The sequence below is a fragment of the Mastigoproctus giganteus genome, chromosome 3 (genome assembly GCF_048544385.1).
Source record: "Mastigoproctus giganteus isolate SK-2022 chromosome 3, ASM4854438v1, whole genome shotgun sequence".
NCBI lineage: Eukaryota > Metazoa > Arthropoda > Arachnida > Uropygi > Thelyphonidae > Mastigoproctus > Mastigoproctus giganteus.
Window position 1 is genome coordinate 109336540 of NC_143577.1, and position 26647 is coordinate 109363186.

Consider the following 26647-nt stretch of genomic DNA (forward strand, 5'->3'; position numbering starts at 1 on the left):
GTTTATTTGTGTATTATTCATTAGCAGTTTTCAGTCTTGCAAGTTCAGCTGCCTTCTGAAATTCTGGGCAGAGTGGATCCCTTACAGAATGTGCATTGTCCCTGTTCCTCCTCTTACAGTTTATACATCTCGGGGGTTGTTCTTTATGGGGGCAATCTGCGTATATATGTCCCCCAGCCGCACAATGACCGCAAGATACAGTCTTGTGGGTGCAAAACTGCGTGAGGTGGCCAAATCCCAAGCAACGGAAGCATTTTGTCACTATTGTAAATTTCCTGTATTTATGGGCTGAGAATCCCAAGAAAATTCTATCGTTTTCTAAAATATGTCTAAATAATCTCGGTGAGAGACCTATCACCCAATTTATCACTTTTGTCTTTGTACCGGAGCTAAAACGTAACATCACCTCTTCCTGAATTTCTTCGAAAGTAAAGCCATAATCTTTAAGATTTTTCATAAAGATGTCCTCTACTATTTCTTCCTTAGTCAAATCTCTTGAAACGTCATAAACTAGTAGTGTAGGAAATGTCATTTTTGGTTTGTCCGACTGTAGTCCGACATCTTTAAATGTGGATGATTGTCTAAGCAGCTCTAAATCCTCCTTGTTAGATGTTTCAACGATCACTCCATTATTTCTCACAATTCTGACGTTTTTAATTTTTAAATTTTTATGTTCAGAACGCAGAGATTTGGCTATTACTTCTTTAACCTCCGTCCCCGAGGCTAGCTTGGAGCCGTCCACCGGTCTAAAGATCGCCACATGCTGAGGGGCACTGATTTGTGTTGTGACAGTTTTAGCTTCCATAAGTATCCTATCTCTAGAGTCAGTTATATTGTAATGTTGCCCTCGTTCCACTCTTTCCCCTTCAGAATACATCTGCTTCGTTTGTGTTGAGCTGATCCTGACTTTATCGGCGTGAGATTGCTGTAAAGGTGGCATCAAACCAGCCTTGCCACTCATGATTTGGTCAAACATATTAGCTCTTACTTGTAATTCCTCTGTCTTGACTTTTAACTTCTCATTTTGAATTATCAATGACGTGGTAATCGTTTCCATCTCTGCCCAAAGGCTATGGATTATGTTGGAGGCTGCCTTAGTTACTTTATTGGTTTCAGCAGCCATGAAATCACTCAAGTTTTTCTTTATTTTCGTCAATGCCACCTGCATACTAGCACTATCTGCGAGGCATTCTGCATCAATCGTAAAAACTGGGTATGTCTTCGACTTATCAGTATTCATTTTATCCAGACCTTCTTTGTCTTTTATGCCCTTATCCTCAAGAACACCCTGATTAACCTGAGAAGTAGACGCGTTAAATTCAGAATCGCTTTGTTCAATATTTACACAAGAAGTCGTACTTTCAGCTTCGATGTCTTTGTCTCCTGACTCAAAACGTATAGTTTTATGAGAAGTGGAGGTAGGTTTAACCCGATCCTGAGCCAGAGGAGGTAAATACTGCTGTGTCAGTTGAGTAACGTGATTAGCGAGGGCGTCCGTAAGCGCGTTTATCAACTCTCCGTAGATCACTTGGCCACTCTTATCGCCATTGCCTTTATCAGGATTCAATATAGAGTTTTCTGATGTCGTCAGATTTTCCCTTTGAGAGATGTCTGCGGGTGTAATTCCTACACTTTCCTGATTTTCCTGGGTAACTGGACTTTCTGTCTCTTCTCCAGATGTCAATTCTTTAGTTGTCGGATCTGGTTTTGTGTTAGTTCTCGCGCTGCCACGACAAAAATCACAAGACCATTTTAGTCGCCTTTCTTTCTTTAACTTTTTAAATGAGGGACCTAGGCAGGCTGTACAAAAAGTACGGCTACATGTACAGCATTTAAAGATGGCCTCAGGGTTCTGGTGACAGATAACGCATTCCTGTGTCATTTTAGAGCTGATATCCCTTTCAGATTGCATACTTTAATTTTAATTTTAACTCGCTTCTACATTTGCCTCTATGTTACGGTTAAATTTTGCTGTTTGTGAAATTTACAAAAGATACTACTCGGGATCTGCTCTTAATCCTCTTGTCTTTGTTCTTCAGGAGGGTTATATCCCTCGGGTATTAACCCTACTCTGTGCGGTGAGTACTTGCTAGTTTAGTGCTTTGCTATTGGCCAGTATACATCAGACCATTCTTATGATTTTTAGTCTTGCATACAAGAAATGACAACAAGATATCGTCCATCTTGGAAAAATTCATTGTCGCAGGCCAAAAAGGGAAAATTATAAAATACTTATCTTTGGCTGGAGCAACGCAGCTGAAATTTCATGCACCAGTAGACAGGCACTTACTGATGACCTCTGTATCACTTGAACGGTCGAGCATTCACTGTAATTCACATAAATCACCTTTAATTAGGAGCACGAAATGCACAAGGTATATAACTAGGCGCCACCTTAAAAATAAAGTTAAATCTAACAACCCAACCAAAGACACAAATAAAACAAACATCCGCATAGTCCTCCCTTATCACAATGAACTAGCAGGACAGTTCCGCCGCCTATTTAACGACACTGATATCTCCCTTGTTTTTTCCACCTACAACAAATTAGGATCCTTCTTCAGCACCTATAAAGACACACACAAATATCCTACAAACGACCTCAATAATATAATATACCTCATTAATTGTCAACCAAACTGTAAGACATGTTACATCGGAAGTACCACTACCAAATTTGGCTCATCAAAAACATCCAACACCCGTGCATATCATTTCCATAGTCTCGTGTTTAACCAATATGTTACAGAACTTACAATTCATGCCCAGACTCACAACCACAACCCCCTCATTGACTCTACCATTTCCATCATTAAACTAAAATCCAGCTACAGAATACTTAAATATGAAGCCCTAGCTATTGAATGGTACCGGCACCACTCTAACCTCAAAATTCTAAATTCCAAACTCCCCTTCAATCTTTCCCCAATTTGGAACCTCTCGCGATTAAAGTTCCCACATGTCAAAAAAAAGACGTTTTTAACTAACGAAAATCCTCGTAACGACTATTGGCTTCACCGTATTCACTTATTTAGTTTTTGATTATTCTTTTACTTCAATGACAACCAAGGATTGGATGTGTACATTTCTGTTTCCTTGCGCCTAATTTAACTCAGACAACACTTACCTACTTCCCCCTTTTAATTTTTTCAATTTAACAATTCAACCTAAATATTAACCACACTGCTTAATATTTAGGTTGAATGTGATGGCTTACTTAATATTAAGTAAGCCATCGCAGATTAATTCAAGGTGAGTACCGCTTTTTAAGCTTTCGCTATCCTTTACTAGTTTAACCATAGTTAAAGTAAAATCATCGCGTAGTCATCGTGGAAACTGCGTCCAAGCAAGTTCTCAATACTATCTCCTCCTCTGCGTCACTCTCTGCTGCTGGCATCGCCAATTCTGCTCCAAAATGATCAGATCCTGCAATTATATTCTATGGCGTTCCCAAAGAGGACTTCGCAAATGAAGACTTATTAGAGGACCTTTACTTTAAGAACATCATTGATTTCGGATTCTCATACGAGGAAATAAAGGAGAGCACTACGTTCCGGTTCAACACTAAGTCAAACTCATCCTCGACTAATCTATATGGTTGTCAGCTTTACACCAAAAATCTATATAAAGAAGTACTGTCCCATGAATGGGTGGTTCCTTGGCTGTGGCTCCCACAGTTTAGGGCATTTACAATAGTAACCAAACGTTTTCTTTGCCTAGGCTACGAGCACACCACACAACATTGCGCTCACAGCTCTCCAACCTATAGTCACTGTGCCCGTAATGGGCATGCCATTGCAGAGTGCCCACACACACAGAGGAGCGAGCTGCCTGTTTGCATTAATTGTAAGGGGGCACAAGAGGGTTTCACAGCACTCGGTGAGAGATACAACCTGCCCAGAATACCAACGTGCCCTGGAAATGTTACGGCTCAGAACTGCTGATGGAGAGTAACCCGAACAACTCTACATTTCAGGTGAATCAGAATAAAAGGTATTCTGATTCTTTTCACTCTCATTCTTTCTCCTGCTCTCCACAAAACCTTAAAGTTCTTCAAATCAAGGGACATAGTTCGCGAATGAGATTCGGCTGGCTGCAGAGAAAAACACTGTGGATGTGATTTGAGCATATCTCTAAGATTATGGGCTGTTCTATTTATGCTCGAGTGGTACAACCTTGCCCCAAGACCCTAAAACATGCATCATCATTTTAAACAGAAATTTAGACGTTGTTGTTGTCCATGGTCTCTGCAACAAACTGGTGACTTGTGTGCAAATCACCTTCTCATCTCTCTCCTTCTATCTTCTGTTCCCCCCCTTCTGCAGACTTCAACAACCCATTAAACTTCTTGGAGTTCGCGCTTAACTTCCTCAGCTCAAGGAATATCCTCATTACCTCAGATGTCAATGCAAAGTCCCATTTCTGGTTCAGTGCTGTTTCTGAAACCCAAGGTCTTCTTCTTGAGGACTTTATTTTAAGTCATAATCTTGCAGTCCATAATCGACCAGGCCAATTCTCCACCGATTTCAGCTCAACTGAGTCGAACATTGATGTTACACTCATCACCCGTGACTTAAATTCACGCATCAGCGACTAAGTTACAATCCCAGATTGGATCACAGAGCCATTATGTTCTACCTCTCTCTCGATGCACCTACCAACTGCAACTCACCAAGAACACCAGACTTCGTCCGGTTCTGCGCAAAAACTGTTTACTGGTACCCTTTTGATGCCTCCATCACTAATGACTTTCTATCAAACCCTCCAGACAGCTTCAGCTTAACTTCTGCAGAAAATGTAGCCGAACTTATTCAACAGTCTCTTATAAAAGACTCCTATAAATCAGCAAAGAAGAAGACCATCTGCTCTAAAGTCCGTTCCTGGTGGTCCAATGACCTTATTACTCTTCGCAAATCAGTTCATTGCGCTCGACGGTTTTATCAGCAACGCCGTAACTGGCATGCTGACGACATTATACGATTGTATAATGACCACACTGTCAAAAAGAATGCCTTTAGTAAAGCAATGGCAACGAGAAAAAGAGAAACCTGGACCGTCTTTGTAACAGAATCCAATAGCAAAAACCCATGGGCCCTCATGTACAAGATAGCTCGGGAGAGAACATTTACCTCTGATGTCCTCGGCACTGTTACCATTGAGACTCATTAAACCTCTGGCTGGACAGACTCTATCAACCAAATTCTTGACAACTTATTTCCTATGGATAATCCTTCTGAAGATTCTCCAGAGTATATGGCAATTCTGGAGGGAAATAACAAGTACATCACTGAAGAACGTACCGAGCCATTTGTTATTGTTGTTGTTGTTATTTGGTTTTTTAAGAGCATTAGCAACTAAGGCCATATTGCTCCGTGATATGCGGTGGACATTCCCTGACCTTTCCGCATCCTCCGTATTTGGTGGTGACGGGCTCGAACCCCGGTCTAATCAAGAAGTGTGTGTAATGCACTGCTGGCCCTGCCCACCCGGCTACGGAGGCGCCCCGAGCCATTTACTTTAGAGGAACTTACCTCGGTGGTCAAGAAGATCAATGTGAATAAATGTCCAGGAATGGATATGATTGAATTTGTGTTCGCTCTCTGGCTGTTAAAATTAAAACCTGTCTACTTGCTCTTCAATAAATGCGTCACGGAAGGCATCTTTCCATCTGTTTGGAAGGTTTCTTTTTTCCATCTTATCAAAAAAAGCCAGATAAGCCTGTCTCAAATCCTCGTGCCTACAGACCAATTGCGCTGCTTGCTAACCTTAGGAAGATCTTGAAGCGGCTTATGGCTCTTCGACTAACAGCTCTGTTTCAACAGCACAATCCTTCAACAGCACAAGGCCTTCTTGACCTGGGGTGAAGGGAGGCCCCCTTAAAAGAAGGCCTTGTCTGACTTTGTCTGGCACATTGTAAATTCTAAATCCAAATTTGAACTAGCTATTATGGTCGACTTCGACACTGTCTGGTGGGGCAGTACCCTTGAACGTCTCCTGTCTGCCAGATGCTACTTTCATATGTACAAATTATTTCAAAGCTATTTCTCTGACCGCTCAGTAATTGTCAAGTAAAATTTCTCCAAGTCTCTAGGAAGGTCTTTCGAGGGTGCCCCCAAGGTTCAGTCCTGGGGTCCCTTATCTGGAACATTGTGCTTCAAGACTGACTGGGCCGCTCTCTCCAGAATTGTAAAATTTTTGCTTACGCCGACGACCTGACAATTGTGGTCTCAGGCAGTTCTCGTGTGGTGTTGGAGGTGAATGCAATCCGGATTTTAACTGACCTTGCCACCTGGTCATTGGCTAACAAACTCAAAATTAATCCAGTGAAAACAAAAATGATGCTTTTTAAATCCAAGTTGGATCTCAGGCGGCCTTCCTAAGTAAACATTTTTGGCAAGTCGCTCCGTATAATCAATGAGACAAAACTTCTTGGGGTCATTATTGACCCCAAGAAGTTTCACAGGGTCAATTAATAGAATTTCCAGACGGAAGTGGAATCTCTTTAGGAAATCACTCTTTCACTACTATAACACTGTTTTCCTGCCCATAGTCATCTACGCGGCAGGAGCTTGGTTTCACCGGGCCACCAATTCCAAAATGAGGTTAAAAGTGAATCCCATCCAGCGTAGCATGCTGCTGTCTATTCTCAGAGTCTATAGAACAGTTTCCACTGCTGCAGTGCAAGTTATTGTGGGGCCCCTTCCGTTGGATCTATTTGTCATCTATCGTGGCCTCTGCTTTCGACACAAAAACAAATAACTTCAGACTTACTTGGTATCCAGCTAAATTTAAATGAAGATCCCAAAAAGGAGAAATCCAGATGCTTTAACGAGCTAATTAGTATCTGGCAGACCAGATGGGACACCACCCCACTTGGAACGGCCACAAGAAAATTCCTGCCCAATGTGACCTTCTTACTCTCTAAATCGGTTAAAACCTGATGCTCCTTAGCTATGGAAACTTCCTTTCTGGTAACTGGACATGGGTCACTCAATCAAAAACTCTATCAGTTTCACTTGCATCACACCGATCTCTGCACCTGCGGGAATACAGAAGATTGGAGTCACCTGCTCTTTAACTGTGCAATCTACGACGATCTTAAGGTGACGCTTCGAACTGACGTTCCAGATCTCCCTCTCCAGGGCGAGAGGAATTGCTTCTGCGGAATGAGAACCATCTCTCAGCTCTTCAGAACTTTGCCTTCGAGGTGTTTGCTCGCAGAAAGAGAATCAACGCTGGAGTATAAGGTATAAGGTATGTTAGTGTCTAACGGCTCCTGGGATTTCTCCCATCTCCGCGGGTGTACATTGTATCGGGGCCAGAGATTTGAAGTGTGTGGGGGTCATGTGCTGTATATTGTGTTGTGCCCTTTGTTCCTCCGGTCTATTAGCCGCCGAGCCCCTAGTGGGACCCGACGTTACCACACCATGCCACGGGGAGGCTGACCGGGTGTACCACTGTAGCTAGAGTACTCTGGCGGGTCCTGCCACCTACTTTCCTGGGATTTCAGTGGCTAGGGCCAGATTTAAGAATGAGATGATCGCTGTTTCTTGAGCAACGGTTGTAATTTTAACAGAGCGTAGGGTTGTTCGCTGATAACTTGTTCTAGGGCCAAATAGGTCGGGCAGTAATTTTGATGTTTTTAGATTTAGACCTGTGGGGGCATGAGTGTGTGTGTGTATATAAAAATATATATACACACACACCCACACACAAATATATATATATATATAAACTAAAAAAAAAAAAAAAAAAAAAAAAACGTTGTGCAAGAGAAAAGTAAGGGAGGAAGGCAAAAAGACTGGAGGGTAGGAAACAGAAGAAAGGGGCCAATAGGGAAGATGGCCCCTGATGACAGTGTGGCATGCCCAAAGCCTCACCAGAGAGAAGAGTGGGGTGGCGGGTGGACGAAAACCACCTCCCCACAAAAAAAAATAAATAAATAAAAATAAAAAATAATAATAATAAATAAAAAAAAAAAAAAATCATTCTGTAAGAGAAAAATAGGGGGGGGGAGTAAAGAACGGATGGCAGGAAACAGAAGAAAGCCGGAAAAAAAAATAAATAAATAAAATGAGAGAGAGATATACCCCGCAAGTTCAGGGTAGGTACAGCTAGCACGGCCAGTCAGTTGAAGCCGACAACTTGCTGGAAATCCAGCAGTGTGAGTGCTGCTATGGTGGATGGGTCATGTTCAGTAAGGTCTAGTTCAGGTGCCGTCATTGGGACTCCATTTGGTGAGTCTTTGTCGCATCCAGACTGAAGGCTGGTCCAGTAGTCCATCAGAACGAACAGTGGGGGTGGTCAAAACCGGGAGTCCAAGATTAATGGTCAAGTCCAGGGATCGATGCTAGGCCTCTTCTTGATGAGATGTGTCACGTCTGGTCGAGAAAAGTTTGTCCAGGAATCAATGATGAGGAATTTGTCAAAGTATGTGTGGACCCTGTCTTTGATTGCACTGCTGGTCAAGTCTTGTGCAAGTTGGTCCAAGGCATTAGCATTCATGGCTCAATGATGAATAGCAACAATTGGCAGTCATGGTTGTTATGACCTATTGATTCGGATACTAAGGTGGTGGTAGTGCTTTCTGCCTGGTAAATAAGTCCATTGCAAATTGAGTCAGAGCTCGGTAAGTTTCTTCATTCTGTAGGGTGAGGTGTTCTTGATTTTGGTAGTTGAAGCGTAGTTTTGTTATTAGGATCCTCCTGAAGTCCTCGTAGATTTCACAGCTGTGGGCAAGGTGCTCCCACGTCTGATCCTCTCCACAGTGGCAGCGGGGTGAGTCTGAAATTCTGAAGTCATGTAGTTTTTTCTGGAAGGAGCCATGTCCAGTGAGGAGGTAGGTAGCATAGAGTCCTGGTGAAAACCAGACAGGTGTGAGGGGGTAGAAGGCCCTGATATCAGGGAGGAATCTTTTGGTGACAGCGCCTTTAGTTGATGTCTGCCATCTTTCTTGCCAGGTGTCTGTTAGATGTTCATTAAGTCTCATCTTTTCAGCGTTTCTATTATTTGCTGGGTCAGTGGTGAAACCTGCACAAGTAACTGCTCTTCCTTTGGCTATTTGGTAGAGCAACCCATGACGAACAATCTCCAGGTCCAGTGGAAGAGATCCAGTGAGGACCTGTAGCGCATGGGTGCTGACAGTGCGACAAGCACGCGAGGACAGAAGGAGAAGAGAGCGCTGGATAGTTCCTAGGCGCGATCTGTTTACTACGGTATTGGCCTTCTTGTACCAGACTCCAGAAGCATAGGTGATAACCGGGATGAAAACTGCCTTATAGAAGAGTGACAGCGTTCTCTTCTTTAAGCCCCAGTCCTTCCGGGCAACTCTTGAGACTTGGGCAGCATACTTCCTGATCTTAATCCTGAGTTGGTCTAGATGAGGAGTGAAGGAAAGGTTTTTGTCTAAGATCAAACCTAGATATTTAAGCTCTGTTTTTAGTTTTACTGTAACACCATTGACCTTGATTTGGGGTGGTCTTCTCAAATCAAGGGTGCCTTTTAGTAGGATCGAATTGGTTTTCTCTGGGGAGATCTTTAGGTTGTTATGCTCTGCCCAAGCTTGAAGGGTGGAGATGGCCTGGTTGGCAGTTGCTTCTAGTTGGGTTCTGTTATTGGCAGAAAAGAGCATGACCAGGTCATCTGCATAGGCCTGGGTTTGTACATTGTTGAGTTTGGTGTTCAGGAAATCATCCAGCACCAGATTCCAGAGGAGAAGCCCCAGGACAGATCCCTGAGGGCATCCCCTGAAGACTGGTCTGGAGACACTGCAGTGGGGAGCAGACACGACAACTCGCCGGTCCTGGAGATAGGTCTTGATGCATCTATATAAGTTTTCTGGGACATGCGCTCTTCGGAGTCTGCCCAGGACGCTGGGCCACCAGAGGGAATCGAAGGCACCAGCAAAGTCAAAGGAGATTAGTAGAAAGTATTTGGAGTTGCAGTTGGTAGCAGCTTCAATGATTGTTTCCAGTGCATCAATCGTGGAGCGTCCTTTCCGGAAACCGTACTGCTTAGGTGAGGAGAGACCAGCGTCATTGTAGTGGGCTTCTATTCTATGGGAGATCATCCTTTCGAGAAGTTTGCTGAAGACTGGCAGCAGTGCAATGGGCCTGTAAGATTGTGGCAGATCATGTGGTTTGGTTGCATTCTTCAATATAAGTCTAAGGATTGCAGTCCTCCATTGTGTGGGGAAGAATCCTTGGTGGAGACAGTGGTTTAACAGGTTGAGTATTGTAGTGGGAATAAGTTCAATGGCCTTCTGGACGATTTCTGGATCGAGCATGTCTCTGCCCGGAGCCTTCTTGTTTCTGATTCTAGATGCAGCTAAGTTGAGCTCGGTTGTGGTGAAGGGTTCTTCAATTGCAGTTGTGTGATATGTTTCATTTTCCATGCAGAGCTGTAGCTGTTCCGGTGTGTGTGGGTCAGCAGGCTGCTGAAATGTAGCGTCTAAAATATTATTGATAGTATCTTGCCACGATCTGGTATACAGTCCGTTCAGTAATTTTGTGGTTGTAAGACCTCGCCTCTGGGAAGCTTGTTAGTGGTCACTTTGTACACAATCCCCCAGGGATCGGCGTTCCCTTCAGTGCTTACCAGGGCTTCCCATGAGCGCCTTTTGCGCTGTTTTATTGTTGTGGTATACTGGTTCCTGGTCACTCGATATTGCTGCAGTAAAGCCTCTGTTTCTTCTGGAGGCCATGTTCTTCTTGCACGTTGATAGCGTTTTCGTCGGTAAATGACTTCGCGTCTAAGAGCCTGGAGTTCAGGTGACCACCAGGGGACAGCACCAGGTGTGAATCTCTTCTTTTTGATAGCCTTGTTTGCAGCATTACTGACGAGCTGTGTAATTGCACATTGATGCTGGTCTGGGCTGAGGCCGCTAGGATTGAAGCGGCTGGCTGCACTGGTCAATTCCTCCTTAAAAAGGTTCCAGTCAGCCTTATTCAGGGCATATCTTCTTTGTTGAGTTCGGTTGGTTGGTTGTGTGACTAGTGAACGGTGTAGTTGGAAGGTTAGTACCCTGTGGTCAGAGGTGGTCCAGTCCTCACGGACTGTCCAGGAAGCAAGGTGCTGAGCAATGGAGCTTGAGGCTAAGGTGATATCTATTGTAGCTTCCCACAGGGTACTGGAGAAAGTTGGCAGGCAGTTAGGTTTGTTTAGAATGACCAGGTTGCTGTTAGACAAGTAGTCCTCAAGACGTTGGCCATTTCTATTTCCTCTGTGATTTTGAGTTCGGCTGTGCCAGGCTGGGGACCTGCAGTTAACATCAGCCCCTATAATGAGTTTAGCATTTGGCATTTGTAGCTGGATGGTCTGTAGATATCGGGTGGCAGGAAGAATATCTTCCCCCGGTCGACAGTATATCGAAACTAAGTAGAATTGCCCCAGTGGTGAAATTACATGGGCGCACACAGCCCAGCTAGTACACAGATCAGTGATTTTGGTGACAGTCAGTTCGGGATTGCGAACGACGATCGCGGCCCAGGGTGTGTCACCATCAACCTGGACCACTTTAAATCTTAAGGGGTAGCCTTTTACCTCCTTGTTATGAGTGTATGGCTCCTGAAGCAGCAGCACATCTAAGTTCTCTTCATCTGCCTTTTTGACCAGTTGTGCAGCAACAGCCTTGGCCCTCTGAGCGTTATGTTGTGCTATATTCACAGTGTGGGTATTTAGGTTTGGTCTGTTACTCCCCATATTCTATTCTTGATTGTTGAGCACTTCTGGCTTTGAGATAAACTGGGCAACTGCTGTCACGGAGCGAATGGTTGGCTGGCACTTTTAGGGCCTTGCAATTGGCACATGTGGGAGGTTGAGACTTTTTGGGACATGTAGCGTATTCATGCCCCATTTCGGCACAGTGGCCACAGGTGGGAAGATTTTGCCTGCACGTGTGCGTGGTGTGGCCGAAACGGCAGCACCTGAAACATTTGGGGACGGCTGCATGCTCCCTAAAGCGGTGGCTGCCCCAGTTGATGTAAATTCTTGTTTGTTGGGAGAGGATCTTCCAGGCCTTGGGTGATAGCTCAAAGACCCAGTTAATGGTGTGCCCAGCTCTGGGTTTTGTTTGGAATTTAGGGATTATGTGAGAAGTTGGTTCTTCATCTGGGAGTTCCTGTTTCAAGTTTCTGTGGAAAATTTCGCTTTGCAATTCCTCTGGAAGGAGATCCTTGTCCACATCTAGTACCAGTATGCAAGGGCCCTTTTGTCTAGGGGGCTCGGCCAGGAGTCCCAGAGATGGTAATTTAGGATTCTTAACAATCAGTTCAGCATCCTCTTTTGTGGCTGTTTCTATAATTACTCCTGTATTTCGCGTTTTGCGAATTGACTTGATTTTAGTGTTCTTTAAGTCATCTGTCAAGGAATCCATGATGGTCTTCTTGACCTCCTCACTGGACATACGACCTTCATTGGTAAGGGGTTTAAGTACCACAAAGTTAGGTCTGGGTGATGGCGTTTTCTTCAGTGTAGTCCGTAGGTTGGTACCTGAATTGTTTGTCTCGTAGCTCAGTTCCTGAGATTCGGGAATAAAGTCCGGTGGTGACTTCCTCAGCGTTTGGGCATATGTGGAGTCGCGCTGTCGCATTTGTTTTACTCCACAGTCAGTGTAGGCTTCCAATTTTGCAGTTGCCTTTTCGCTTTCCAGGTGAGTCTGGATAAGCAGCGATTCTAGCTTATTCCATAGGGTGACGATTTCTGCCCTAAGAAGTGTTGTAATTCTGTTAGTTGGCTCTTTGAGCACGTTCTCCAGTGCTACTTTGAGTTGTAGCGATTGTTGGATAACTGTCCCCTCAGGCATGCTGGGGTCAAGGGGGAGGTCAGGTTGTCTCATATCTGTGTACTCGGTTTGGGAGAGGGGGGGTTCCATGGTCCCTCTGTTTTGAGATTTTGACCTGGTTTTTCGATCAAATTTGGTACCGATTGATTTTTTGTTCTTAATGGGGGGTTCAGTTTGAGATCCCTCATGTTCTTCGTGTTGCTCTGCTATTTTAGGGTTGTCGGTCACTGGCAGGGTTGTGTTTTACCGTTGGTTTTACAGGGTTGGTCGATTTACCCTCCATTTTGAGCAGATACGAATTGGCGAGTTCACTCCGGATGAGCGAGTGGCGAGACAGTCTCACAGAAGGAGCTCAGAAAATGAGTGCAGATGATACCCACTGCAAGTTAGTAGGTGGATCAACTTAAGAAGTGCTACACAAGAACAGTTACCACCAATAGGATTTACGTGCTGTTAAGTCACGTGCTATTTGCCCTGGGATGACATCCATATGGTCATTATAATGGTATTAAGTTACACCAGTGCTTGCAATATTATTTATATCAAGCGGCACAATTATAATTTCTGCCGAAATTGCCAAAATCAGCCGTTCACATCCAGTATCAGCGCCCTAATTTAAATAGCCGACTGGGCTAGGTGAGTAAAGTGCCTGCCTGGCAACCCAAAGGTCGCGGCTCAAATCCCTCCTCGGGCCTGGATCAGAGTACTGCAAAAACCCCGGGAGGTGCATCAAAGCCACAGAAGCCGATGCGCCAACAACTAGGGTTAAACGAGGCAGTCAGCGATTCCTGAGTTAGGCCTAACAATATTACAAAGGTAATAAACTAATATTAACAGTTTACAAAATCTATTAAAATTTATATCCAGTTAGGGAAAAACTTACTGACAATTTCTGCACAACAACTGAATTAAATAAAACACAATGAATACATTAGGATATTAAATGAAATGCAGCATACTAAAACGTCAACCGTACTAACAACGACACTAGCGACATCCCAACGCTGGAGTAGTGAACCAAAACAATCCATCAAATACACCTATGTAAGCAGGACAATAGTTTGCTTCTCTTTCAGAGAACGCTCAGAAATTTCTGCGCAGTGCTGGGCTGCTTATGAATTAAGCATAATTGCATCAAAATTCGATCTATTTTCATCTATGGTTCATGTACGCAAGAATTGTCATTCCACTGATCCTAAACATCACCAGTCTGAATTATCCTGGATACTTATTGAAGACTACTTTTCTCTTCTCTTTTTAATTTTTGTCAACCAGCACCGGTTTTTTTTTTCTTACCAGCACCAGCCTCTTTTCTTTTTCTGTTTTCATTATTTGTTTATTATTATTATTTTTTTATCCCAACTATCACCAATGTGTCTTTTTCTTTTATTATATTTTATTTTATTTTATTTCAATCAGCACCACCGGTTGGTTTTTTTTTTTTTTTTTTTTCTCTCTCCCTTCCTCTCTCCTTCCTTTTCCTTTGGAATGGGCCCCAGAGGATCCTGGCCCACCTTTTGGCATCACTAGGTGGGTCAGAGTCTCTTTCGAGACATTACGTGCTCTACTGGAACTTCCCCCCCCCCTTCACGTGGTGGGTATCCAAGTGGACAGAACACACACAGAATGCACACAAACATACACCAACACATTTCTGGCCCATTTACAGTTGATTCTGCTGTTCACAGAAACACGAGGCGGAGTTGAACAGACGTTCTAGGAGCTGCCCTATACATTGTACACATGTCCATGTATAGAGTAACTGGTGTGCGCGGGTAGCACCGTCCTCCCCACACCGGTGGAAAAGGCCCCGGTTCGAATCCAGTCGATGACGCGATGGATTTTAATGGGATTTTTTCACTCCGCGGCTGAGTTAGGCGGTCTCAGGCGTAGATAGCAAGGTTTTTTCCCCAGAAACTGGGTTTTTCCGTCCAGCGAAACAGGAAAATCGACCAGAGAACACACGCAATTTACAGACACAAATACGGGTTTATGTAAATTATTATTATTATTTTAGTGTTTCCCTTCAATTAGGGGAAACACTAAAATAATAATAATAATAATAAAATATAGAGTAACTCGCTAATATGAAACCCCAACTGTAATTCAAAAACAACTCTTCCGTACGAGCCGTGAAAATTCTATAACGTTGCACAAAACAATTTTTACTTGCCTACCAATAAAATCATTAATTTTATTTTTTGTTTGTACAAGCATATGCATAAACATATTACTAAAATAAAAATGTCCTAATTTAAAAAAATATCAACACCTATAAAATCACCTCGTTATTATTATTTCATCCAATTACGCATCACTTAATTTATAAAAATTTCTGTTTGTTTATTAAAAATTACGTCATATTTTGTGAAAATTTATAATTAGTCCATGTTGTTTAAGATGCAGAATATTTAAAACCATTTGTAGTTTCTTTTTCAGGAGTCCTGATCACACATACCCATAGTCAACGTGTTAAAAAAAATTTGCCGGGAAATCTGTTGGTGGTAAGACTGTCAAAAGGAAGCGTGTATCTCTTAGTATTAAAGAGAAAGTGGAGTTACTAAAACGTCTAGACAAAGTTGCATTGGTGAAGTTATTATGTGATGAGCATGGTGCGGGTACATCTATTATCTATGATTTGAAGAAAGAAAAACTCTTAAAATTTATGGTGATAGTGATTTACCCAAGTTAATGGAATCAGATGAATAACATAGAAATAGACAAGGTGTTAATGGAATGGATATGATAGAGCCGAAGCGAAGGATACCCCCCTCTCTCTCTCTCTCTCTCTCTCTCTCTCTCTCTCTCTCTCTCTCTCTCTCTCTCTCTCATCATGGCCCAAGCAAAAATTTTTCACAATCAATTAGGCTCAACAACACCATGTGAGTATACATCAAAATGGCAGCATGGAAATTTAAAAAACGTAATGATCTTAGTACCTTGGCAGCTTCCGGTGAAAAAGTATCAGCTGATTATGAAGCGGCAGAAGCATATTTGGGTGAATTTGCAAAATTAATTGATGACGCAAGGTTGACTGCAGAGCAGGTATAAATGCTGACAAGACTTCTTTATAGTGGAGGCATATTCCTAGAAAAACTGTTGCTGCACCAGAAGAATCAGCACACCCAGTGGGTTCAAGGAATCCAAAAACAGGTTAACAGTGCTAATGTGTGCAAATGTTACAGAATTAGATAAAACCAAATTGCTTGTTATTGGCAAAAACAAAAATCCAAGAGTTTACAAAGGAGTTAAAGTCTCCCACTTCGTTTTTTTAGGGCAAACAAATGAGATGGGTAACCAAAGAAATCTTCCTTGATTGGTTTGAAAACCATTTTGTTCCAAGGTTAAGACATTGTATGTCTGCTGGACTTCCCAGTGACAGCAAGATAAGTTAATGATTGATAATTGTTCAGCACACCCTGCTGATGAGCTCCTTATCAAAGAGAATATATTTGCTGTATATTTGCCACCTAACTGTATAAGTCTAATTCAGCTAATGGATCAAGGAATACTGAGGTCATTCAAGTGCATCTATAAGGGTGAATTCTTGCATAAAATGCTCACAGATTGTAATAAAGGTGTTAGAATAATGAAATTTCAAAGAGATTTTAATATCAAGGATGCAATTTTGAATTTTTGCGAAAGCCTGGGACATAGTTACTAAAGACACTTTGAAACATGGCTGGCCTTATCTGAAGACAGCATCAGTGTTCTTTGAGGAAGAGGATGAATAAGAACCTAATTTTACTGGATTGGATGAAGCTGTTGGATGAAGATGCAGTGGAAGAGTACTTTCATATTGATGATCACGCTCCAATCACCCTTCAGGTAACAGATAGTGAAATCTGTAATATATGGTAATGAGCGAAAATAAAAAATAATGAGAGTGATGATGATAATGAGAAACGCTGCTATTATTGAAGAAAGAAACTATATTGATAGAATGATAAGTCTTACAGAAATACTAACTGGGGAATGAAGTTTTGCTACAGAGCATCACATAATTGCTTATACACGGAGGGACCGAAGATGGGACCCGAACAACCCAAAGGGCACCCGGACGGGAGTCTCCAACCATCCAACCACCGGCAACTTGAAATTATTGACCTTAAAACCAAAAAATGGTTCAAAAATACGTATATATGGACTGCGAAAATAAACTACTTGAATTCTACAAGGCTCTCTCATCTGAAGATTTTCTGCTAATCAAAGAAAATGCCATGAAAATGGCTACTTTGTTCGGATTAACGTATGCTTGCGAGCAAACTATTTCGCGCATGAAATCAAATAAATACAGAAACAATAACAGATGAGAATCTTCATTCCGTGTTGAGAATTGGCCTCCAATTTTCAACAAAATTTTGAAAGATTATGTAAAAACATCCAGCCTCAATCATTATATTATATTTATTTCTTCACCTTAATATTGAAAAGCACCAATCCTTTTCAGGTTGTAAGATTTTCTAAAGTGAGCATTTAAAAGCAAAAGTAAGGTTGTTTTTTAAAAAAACAAAAGTAAGTAATATTTTTATGATTTTAATAAAATCTAAAAAATAAATTACTTACATAGATTTGTTGCACATAAAGGTGTTGGGAATTTCCATTTTTTTATATACAGGGTGATTCACTACCAGTGCGACAAACTTGCAGGAAGTGTAAGGGGCACAAAGACGAATCGGAATCACAGAGCATTGCAGGGTCCGAAATGCCTTCGTCATGCGGCAGAGGATGTTGAACGAGAGGTCGCGTGAACAGCGATCCCGCTGGAAGTCAGCATTTGCGAACCGTTTCTGTTGAAGAAACCAAGTAGCAAAAGTCCTCCGGAGTGGATAATCCGCAGGCTCCAATGATTGGACGCATTGCAGATGGTATGAACTCATTTGGTTTGTTGACAGTATCATCCATACAGTGGATTGGGAAATACCCAATCGTTGGCCTATCGCTCGAGTACTCGTACTCGAATTGCCTTCTGCAAGACGTAGAGCATTCTCCTCATTGTCTGGCGTCCTCGTCGTTCGCTCTCGATTCATGGTACCTCTCGTGAAACAACCAGTCTCACGTAATCTTCTATGCACACGTGCGAAAATCGTATGATGAGGAGCACGCCTGTGCGGGAAACGTTCCTGGTACAAGCGCAGAGCGGCGCGCCCGTTACAGTCCGCAGCTCCATACGCGAGGTGCATGTCGGCCAGTTCAACGTTCGAATACTCGTCCATCCTACTGCCTCGTGAACCGGTTCCCAAATGCTGACTTCCAGCGGGATCGATGTTCACGCGACCTCCCGTTCAACGTCCTCTTCCGCATGACGAGGGCATTTCGGACCCTGCAATGATATGTGATTCCGATTCGTCTTTGTGCCCCCTACACCTCCTGTCGCACTGGTAGTGAATCAGCCTGTATAGCCTGAAAATGAAAAACGGTAACATGAAATAGAAATTTCTTTTTACATGTAACAAGATATGGAAAATGTCACACACTAATTTTTCTGGAATCACTCAATGAGGCCCGCGAAACAAATCTAACTTTGAATATATCTTGGTGATTCCCTTCTACTTCTCTCTTTCTCTCTCTCAGGGTACTTCAGAATTTTTTTTTTTTTTTTTTTTTTGGCTGGTGCAGCATACGCCTCAGGCTTCCTTGCACCATGTGGCTAATAATAATAATAATAATAATAATTTGGCCCCTGTACGGGAAAAGGTTGAACTGGACACCACTGTAGTGTAGCCCATTTAGTACACTTAAGAAAACTACTAAAATGTTAAGCTTCTTTTGGTAAGAACAGCACAAGGATCATGGTTGGCTAGTGTGCGGAGATTTTAAGTTGTTGGTCTCCTACTCGGTTACACAAAATCAAAACTGCCTTTCATTCCGTGCGAGTGGGATAATCAAGCACAAGAAGTGAACATCGGGAAAAGAAAGTGTGCCTAACAAGACATTTTCTGACACCAGAGGTAATTATATGCTTCTGCATATAATTACCTCTGGTGTCAGAAAATGTCTGTATGCTTCTGCAGGTAATTATATGCTTCTGCATATAATTACCTCTTCTGAATATAAAACTAGGTTTAATGAAACAGTTCATCCAATCCCTGAATAAAGAAGGAAATGGTTTCAAAGTCTGCACAAAATTCCCATCGTTTACACACGAAAAATCAAAGCAGGAATTTCTATTGGACCTAAAATAAGCAAGCTGAAGCAAGACTGCATTTGAAGAGATGCTTGGGCTATCTTTAACATTGTAGTATTTTACGAGAAGCAACAGATACCCAGATTATAAACGATCATGTGTGACATGCTGGAGGAGTTCAAAAAACTAGTTATAGTTTTATCCCAATAAAGCTCAACTAAATTGAGCTTTATTGTGATAATAAAGGCGAGAATCTATCTTATGCAGCAACCCTAAATGGCCCCTGCGCACTTTAATACGGGCTCTGCTAACTTCTTACGGTATTAATTTTCATTAACCTCATAATTATTATAAATTAAAATTTTCTCATTCATTGAACAATTCCATTCTAGAAACAAGGAGAAAAAAAAAAAAAACAGTAGGAATGTTCAGATAAATGAGTAAATAAATGCTCAATAAAAGGTGCGTAACCAGGAATTTGGACTAAACGGTATGAAACAGAAAATATTCATCTAAGAATATAATAAAACACATTTAGTTTCATAAAACATATTACAATTTATAAAACTAAATTCACTTAACAGTTTCGTTTAGTGGCACATTTCACCCTTGCAGCCATCCCATCCCCAGTTATACCAACGCTTCTCCTTACTACTCATATAATTGATGAAATAGGTCTATACTGGTGTAGTACACACGAATGAATTAATCTTGATAATTATTTTATATCTAATAAAATGAAGCATTGTTAAAGGTACAGATATACAGTACTTGTATTAAACAAAATAGCAAAACGAATATTTTTGTGATTTTTTTTTCTCAGTGGTTACTTGGTACAAGTGACGTCCTTCATGATTTATGAATGTATGATATACAGCAACAGTATGATATACTGTTGCTGTATTTCTTGACCTGTACAATTGAAGGATGTCTTATTCATCTTTAACAAGTTGGAATTTACTAGTATGGCAGTTAAAATTTTATACGAATTTCGTGTAGAAAATTCCTAAGTTTGTTTTGACCACTTCATCGAAAGAGTAAAACAGTTCTTGATTTAAAAAATGCATCCGGCATATCGCAACAAAAAGTTGTAAATGAAGTCGTTTGTATATCAGTTACTAAATTTTGACTTTGCCTACATCCCATCTGGCTTGTTATGTCTCAGTTGTTTCCTAGTCATGCAAAACGGAATACGTCGGAAACAAGATAGAAAAGTGTTGAGGATAAGAACTTACCGGGTTGATTACTACGCCATTCTTCAGCTGGATATACGCGAAGTTGCTTGGCCCACGCCTTTTGTGCGCTTTAACTGACACGTAACCGTCACCCTTCAAAACTTCAGATATGGAAGGCTTTTAAGAATTCCGCGATGTTGCCATACACTTGCCTGTTAATATGACTGAATCGTTTACATCCAACAGACCTTTTCTTGAGTGAAATAACTTTCACTAAATTATATCAGCAGTCCTGAAGCAGGAAAAATCCTTCTTGCTTTAGACTGGACTAACTTGTCAGGTAGATTTTCTACGTTGGCTGAGTCGTTGCCCCACACGTGAGTAAACCGGTTTCCCTACTATTTGCCTCTGGCTAGTAGGCTTGGCAATCGGAAGAATTAAGATGGTCTCTGTTTCCGTTCTAAGTCTTGGAAGATAGTCTCCTCTCAATTATTTGTGTTCCAGAAATGCCGGAAGTGAATGCAGCTTTCTAGTATGACTATCTGGGATGCTTGTTGCTTGCGGTAAACAACTATCGCTTTGTTCTTCTCTATGCCTATAATGATAATGAAATATTATATCTATTAGCTGCTCGGTCACGTTTTTATTTTTTATTTTTTTATTGTTTGTTTTATGTTATCCATGTGTAAATTGAAACTAAAGGAAAAATCCAAGACAGAAATACCAGTCTGTCAAAAAAATTCTGAGATCGACGTATTCATCGTGAGCAGTGAAGAATTCTGAGATGGACAAAAAAATTCTGTGCTCAGTAGCACGTTATCCTATAGACAAAAAAGACATCTGCCTAGGGGCCCCAATCAGAAGGGGGGGGGGGGCTAAAATTACTAATTCAAAACTCTGCTGTGCTGTTTTTTACTAATATTTTAAGATTTTTTCTCGAAAACGGAACTTTCTACTTGTCAAGATCGATGAACTTTACTTGAAGATTAATTTGAAAATTAAGTTTTTCTCAAAAATGTTTTTACCGATTTTGATGATATTTTATATTAAGTTCTTATATCATATAATTTGTTTGTTTTGTTGTCACAATAAAATGATATTAAAAATGTTCTTTATATTAGTTTTTTCTTTAGATGGGGTCCCCAAATTCCATTTTGCCTTGGGCCCCCATGAAGCTATAACGCCACTGACTACACCACGAGTGAGCTCAGACAGCAACGTTGTTGCATATTGGTAACTTCACAAGTGCAATCTCGTTGTGTCAACTATTACATGCGTTAATACAGGGGAAGGGGCCATCCCAGGTAGGGGCAAAACGGGTTATAGTCTTTTCCTTGTGATAAAAACAATGTGGATTTTTTTTTTTTTTTTTCCTACTGCTACATGATGATTGAAGTTTAAAGATTCCCAAAATGGTTCTTTAGCTACTCCATCCCTTTAGGAAATCCTGAGAATGCCCCTGTACAAGGTCATGCACGGCATACCAGCAACCCACAGACAATGGAGGTCTAACTGAGCGGATCCTGCAATCGGATTTCATAAGACCCATGGACCAAGGCCGGTCCTAGAAAATTCGAAGACCAAGGAGGAAATATCTTTGTTTGGAGTGCACGTTTCAGTCTTGATTCATTGCATCCACTGCTTCTCTCGCCACTTTACACAAGGACTAGCCCGCACTGAGAGCTTTCATTAATTCAATATCAGGGAGAGCCAACATGGCTGCCTTACTAGTCGAACGTGATGATCAACGCTCATGAAAAATGTGCTTAAATATGCGTTTTAATTATAGTTATTGCCCCACTCAGCTAAAGAAGTCAACTAGTGGACTCCCATAGCAAGAAATTTTTAAATTTCAACTGGGAATTTAACAGGCTATTTGCGTTATCATTTAAAGACCGCCGTAGCCTAGTGATCAGGCGCGCAGGTGCATAAGTACACGTGCCTTGAGTGACCGGGGTTCAAACCCGTGACTGCTGAATATGGTGCTGTTTCTTGTATTCCGTCTATCTTGTGAACTCCTCTGACCGTTTGGTCATCCTGGAGTATAAACAGAAAATTTATTTTTTATTATATCCTTTGCGAGACCGCAGTAGTCACCATGTGGCTGGCAGCAAAGAGAAGCGCCAATATAAAGTGGCGGCCACGTAAATACCCTGCATTTGACTGGGGAGGTGCCCCAACTTGTGCCAAACCCGAGCTGCAAGAGCACTCCATCATCTGTGCTGAATTACTGGCACGGATGGAGGCTCTTCAGGTCACCTTCAGGATTTAAACCGCTTCTCTATGAGAACCACGAACTGGACCAAATTTAAGCAAGTCTTGCAACAAGAATTTTCAGATGATAAAATTGCACAATTGAACAGTTTATCTGCAGTAGAATATGCTTACTTTGTGCAAAACACTCTTTACAGAGCTTTGACTGAATCCACTAAAAGGAAAGTTAGGAGACCTGGCTCCACCCCATGGTGGAATCCCCAGTTATCTGTTTTGAGAAGACTGGTTATAGATGCAAGGAAGAATTTCCAGAGGCACAGATACTTAACAGAAACAGACGTTAGGCGACTAAAAGAAGTCTATTGTCATTTACGTAAGGAATATTTCGAAGCTATTGCGGAAGCCAAAAGATCCTCATGGCAGAAACTAGTGTCCCAGACAGGAAATTCTGACCCATGGGGATTAATATACAAAATTTGTCGTGACAAACTTGCAACTCCTGAGATATATAGTTCTGTTTACTCTAACGGAAGTCAGACTACTGATTGGCTCTCCACGGTTGAAGCTATTATAGAGAGACTTTTCCCTGATGATCACCCAGAGCAAGACACCACCGAACAAACTCAGATAAGGTTCGTTAACGGATCTTACAAGGGATCAAATGATACGGAACTATTTAGTCTAGATGAACTTGCACTTGCAATTTCTAAAATCAATCAGTCAAAATGTCCTGGAATGGACTTAGTTGAAAATGTGGCGATCAAAAGATTTCACCAATATTTTCCACATATATTGTTGAATGTTTTCAACAAATGTCTATTAGAGGGGACTTTTCCAAATTTTTGGAAGATTGCATTAGTAAAGATGCTCAGAAAGCCTGGAAAACTGGCAACGGATCCCAAGGCATATCGCCCAATATCCCTTCTAGGAAATCTTGGAAAGCTTTATGAGAGATTATTAGCGCCTAGGATGCAGAAGGTTTTGGCTGCAAGTAATATGAGTTCTAATTCACAATTCGGCTTTAAAAAAGGCTCCTCCACCGAAGATGCCATCAGAAATTTGGTGAATCTATGCAAAACTACAGACAAAAAATACATGATGGTTGTTTTTATCGACTTTGAGGGCGCTTTCGATACACTCTGGTGGGAGAGCGCCCTCAGGTCACTTCGAGAGGCAGAATGTGATGATTTACTATATCAGGTTATGAGATCTTATTTTTCAAATAGGCAGATAAAAGTCATCTCACAACACTTGGTATTTTCAAAATTCATTTCCAGAGGATGCCCACAAGGCTCGGTCCTTGGGCCTCTCCTCTGGAATTCTGTTTTAGACCAGTGGTTACTAAAAGAAAGTCAAATTTGCAATAAAATAGCATTTGCCGACGATTTAGCGCTGTGCATACCAGGCAGGTCAAGACGTATGCTAGAAACACATGGGAAAGAAATCCTGGATGATTTGCTGGAATGGTCTAAAATAAACAAATTAAAAATTTCTGAGACGAAAACTAAAATGATGATCTTCAACAATAAATTGGATTATAACAGACCTCCTAAACTCCATATCAACAATGTCCAAATTCCTTATGTTTCTCAAAATAAATATCTTGGTCTCATAATTGATGATAAATTTTCTTTTATCCCCCACGTAAAGAACTTAGCTGAAAAGATTAACAAGTTTACTGCCAATGTGATTAGGCTCTCAAGAGCTGAATGGGGTATAAAGCACAAAACTTTGGCATTATATTATAAGGCTATATTTTTGCCAATTGTAGTATATGCGGCTGCCATATGGTTTCCTAGGGTTACTCACGTCACAGTGAAGGCCAAACTCTTATCATTGCAGAGAAAGATGATATTGGCAACACACAGATGCTGCAGAACGACATCAACCAATGCTTTACAAGTGATCTCAGGTTGTATTCCGATTGACCTTTATGTGGCATACCGAGGCATGATTTCTAACTTAAAGAAAGGTTTGCCAACTCAAATCCTCGACATTGCAAGTAATCCGGCCACGGACATTCGGCAGGAGAAAATTAATCTTTGGACAAAATTCACTGAGAAGTGGAAATACAGATGGCAATCCAGTGAAACGGGACTCACTACCAGGGAGTTCATTGAAGATGCAACATTTGCTGTAAATAAGAAAGTTATGGGATGGTTTTATCCTTCAATGACAACGTCGTATTTAATTACTGGACATGGTTCACTACGGGATAAATTGTGTAAATTTGGACTCGAACCTGACCCTTTGTGTTTTTGTGGGGCTGTAGAAGATTGGAGGCATGTTCTGCTTTACTGCCCGGCTTATGACGACTTCAGACAAGAACTATTTAACAGCACTCAACCTATTAGGACTGACAACCTCGATATTTTGATTCAAGATGCCAAGAACTTTGCAGCATTCCAATCCTTTTCTGACAAGGTGTTTAAAAGAAGACGCACCTTGTTTACTAATTCTAGAAGTGAACAGTAGAGTGATGTGTTCATGAACTTATATTTCTACCTTCTAGGTCAAACAGCTGTTAACTTAGAAACCAACTGTTGTGGTCTTAAATTAGTAATAACATTCAATGTATATAATGGTATTAACTATACATATTTTTATTTTATCTTAACTTTTTTTTTTTTTATTTATTTATTTCTTTTCTTTTATTTTATTTTATATATTTTTTTTTATTTTATTTTATTATTATTATTATTATTATTATTTTTTTTTATTTTATTTATTTATTTATTATTTATTATTATTTCTTTTTTTTTTTTTTCCCTCGGGTTGGGCAACCTGAGAGCTCCTGTCCTTTGGTATTGCACTCCTTCCACTGGACGACAAATTAGTGCAGCAGCACTAGATAATAGAAGCAGGCACAACTACTCAAGCCTAGAAATGGGCAGTGATTGACAGGGTGTTGATCGCTGTAGAGTGTAGACAGTTTCTCTCTCTATCAACACAGAATTTCCAAGGTGGAGTTCGACTAAACGTCTAGGTGCCACCCAAAACAAGTACATCCGCATACATGAATTACCGTTACTGTGCTAGTGAAACATGTATTTCCCCCCCCCCTCTGCAATAGACATACCATGGACAGAATGGATCTTAGCAAATATACATGTAGTGCAAAAACTGATGTCACCACTGTTATCGGCGCCAACAAAAACCCCCAGAAAAAGTAACCCTGTTTTCCTAGGGCCACTTATATACTAGACTGTTCCCCCCCCCCTACTGCCAGTGGGGGAGAGCCCAAAACTTCGCCTGCAGATCACACGGCAACAAATATACCCGGACTAGTGGTTTATATCCTCCAGCAGCTCTCAGAGCCCTCTAACAAAATAACGCGTCTAGAACTCACTAATCCGGATAACTTCGAAAATCCGAAATGGATACAAACATGATAGGAGAACCACACAAAAAAGACAGTGTGGTCACTGTCTGAGGTGCTAAAACTTGATTCTGACTGCGAACAAGTTAACCCTGAACACCAATTCCATACTCAAGAAGTTAAACCGAGACCTTTGGCTAAAAGAAAAAATAAAAATCAAATAGTCTCTAATTCGGACAGAGCAACTAGAAGCCAGAGCCAACCAAAGGACGCTCATGATGATCCTGGCTCCCTACTACCAGGAAAACCAGTTGAAACCAAGCCAAAGGATTCCCCCCCTTTACCCTGCACTCCCAGAAGGAACCCCCCCCTTGGATCAAGCACACACTCTCAAGACAGCCCTAGAAGACCTATTTAAGGACCAGAGCAACAGAATCTCTGCAGGCCTCAGAGGCCAAATTGTTACTTTATGGAATAAAATGGAGTCCGTTTTATTTGAAACATACTTAGAATCTGAAATAGCCACAGCTAAACTGGAGACTTATAAGGAAGAAGGAGGAGGAGGAGCAAAAAATATGCCACAGTGCGCTCCCTCCTATGCAGATGCGCTGAGGACACCGGCTCAGTGTGACCACACAGCCACCCGACCAATACAAGCCAAGGAGAAATCCACCACTCGGTGACCTAATCTTGTAGTGTTGAGACCCCTTAATAAAGAGGACAAACATTCTAGTGAAGGCATTAAGCAGGCAATAATTGATAAACTCTCCGATGACCTAAGGACCACGAAAATAAAATTGGTGCGAAAGACAAGGAATCCAGGGGTGGTCATCGAAACAGAGACCACAGAGGAAATAAACTAAATAATAGCCAACCCCAAGATCGCAATCCTGGAGCTCAGAGCTGAACCCCACAAGAAGGAAGGGGCCCTCCATCCTTATATACGACCTAAATAAGGATATCAAACCCGAGGAGGTCGCAAGGGAATTGTTTGACAGAAATCTGTCCAAACATTTGCCAGATCAAAATCT

At 41.5% G+C, this 26647-nt stretch overlaps 1 protein-coding gene across 3 annotated transcripts in view; it reads right to left on the bottom strand.

Annotated features, from left to right (window-relative positions):
* Positions 1–20418, bottom strand: part of Cad74A (cadherin 74A) — a 748720-nt gene extending 728302 nt beyond the window's left edge. For all 3 annotated transcript variants that reach the window (XR_016546733.1, XM_090369392.1, XM_090369388.1), the window contains exon 1: positions 20144–20418. The gene's annotated coding sequence lies outside the window, so the exon portion shown is untranslated. The remainder of the gene's footprint in view (positions 1–20143) is intronic.
* Positions 20419–26647: the final 6229 nt, after the last annotated feature.